General features: G+C 33.2%; 1 long non-coding RNA gene across 1 annotated transcript; it reads right to left on the reverse strand.

Annotated features, from left to right (window-relative positions):
- Positions 1–311: 311 nt before the first annotated feature.
- On the reverse strand, positions 312–685 carry LOC112097680. The gene is made up of 3 exons (XR_002905178.1): positions 647–685; positions 490–554; positions 312–402 (listed from the first exon to the last, which is right to left on the reverse strand). It is a non-coding gene; the product is annotated as an uncharacterized LOC112097680 (long non-coding RNA).
- Between the last annotated feature and the right edge of the window lie 910 nt (positions 686–1,595).

Here is a 1,595-nt window from a genome sequence, read left to right on the forward strand (position 1 = left end):
GAAAGAGTTAGTGTACGCATTATGAAAACAAAAAGATATAAGCGCCCGCACTTAGGGATGGCAATGGGGAGGGGAGGGGAGGGGACCAATCTCCCCATACCCATCCCCGATATTTTGTTATGTCCCCGTCCCCTCCCCGTCCCCGTCAGAATTACTTAAGTGAATCCCCATCCCCTCCCCGAATACTAACAGGGGATCCCCGAGGGTCCCCGGTCCCCGAATAATTAATAGTCTAATACATTTTTTTTTTCGATTTTAAATTAATCATATTAAAATAAAAAATTCAGATAAAAATAAAGTTCAAAATATATCTTGCATTAATATTGATCCATTTCAAAGTCACATTCAAAAATATAAATTATTAAAATAATTATCTTTGTCAATGACTCAATCTTCATAATCCTACAATAAAAAGAAAAAAAATTATTTTTATATCGACAATAAAATAAATGTAGATACTTAATTAATATTTTTAATAAAACTATTTACCTCCTGCTCCTCCAGTTCTTCCTCGAGAAATGTGGCAAATTGAGAGCTAACCTCAGATTTCAAACCTAAAACAATGAAAATGATATAAGTAACGTAACTTATAAGCGCAAATATTAATAACTGTATAATATAATTACAATGTAAAATAAACTCATACTGCTATTGTAAGCTCGTAACCAACTTTGACAGCATATTAAGGCCTCCAATGTGCTTGGATGAAGTTTGTTACGGTGTGAGCTCACAACTCTACCACCGGTGCTAAAAGCTGATTCAGAAGCAACTGTTGTAATTGGAATTGCCAAAATATCTCTAGCAATTCGAGCTAATGTAGGATACGAATTAGGATTAGAACTGTTGTAAATTATAATTAGGCAGCTCTCTCCTGTATCATTGTGGTTTGGATTAAAAATTTAAGACTTTAATTAGTTAATTAAGTTTAAAAGTTTAATAATATAACTATTTTAATATTTATTATTTTTAACAATATTTATAATTTTGTTATTTATTTATTAGTAATTTTAAAAATAAAAATAAAATTAAAAATTAAAATGGGGAAATGGGTAGGGGATGGGGATTCCACCTCATCCCCGTCCCCTCCCCGAATAAAAAATTGGGTAAAAAATTTTCCCCGTCCCCTCCCCGAATAAAAAATTGGGTATAAAATTATCCCCGTACCCTCCCCGAATGGGGAAAATCCCCGAGGGTACCCGTCCCCGTGGGGATTTTTGCCATCCCTACCCGCACTTGATAATAATTATTTAAAGGAGTATGCGTCGGGTGGAAGGAACAATTATCATATCTTGATTGAACAAACCACTAGGTCAACTCGGTTCTTATCTAAGGACACGAAATAATTAATTAATTATGTTTCATTTTTACTATGATAATTCCCAGTTTATAATCATGCCATTAATTAAGAAATATACAGTTTACGACTGGGCCTCATAAAAAAAAGAACTTTATTTTAACTAGTGAAAAAGAACAATATATTTAAATTGGTCTTGGAGAATGGTAGGCGAATGATGCCAAATTAAATTTGCATGAAAAATCCAAAAGCATGTGAGACTTGCTCAATTATTGTGTTATGTGTCCTACGCTATAATTAA

Source organism: Citrus clementina, unplaced genomic scaffold (genome assembly GCF_000493195.1).
Source record: "Citrus clementina cultivar Clemenules unplaced genomic scaffold, Citrus_clementina_v1.0 scaffold_5, whole genome shotgun sequence".
In the NCBI taxonomy this organism is placed as follows: Eukaryota; Viridiplantae; Streptophyta; class Magnoliopsida; order Sapindales; family Rutaceae; genus Citrus; species Citrus x clementina.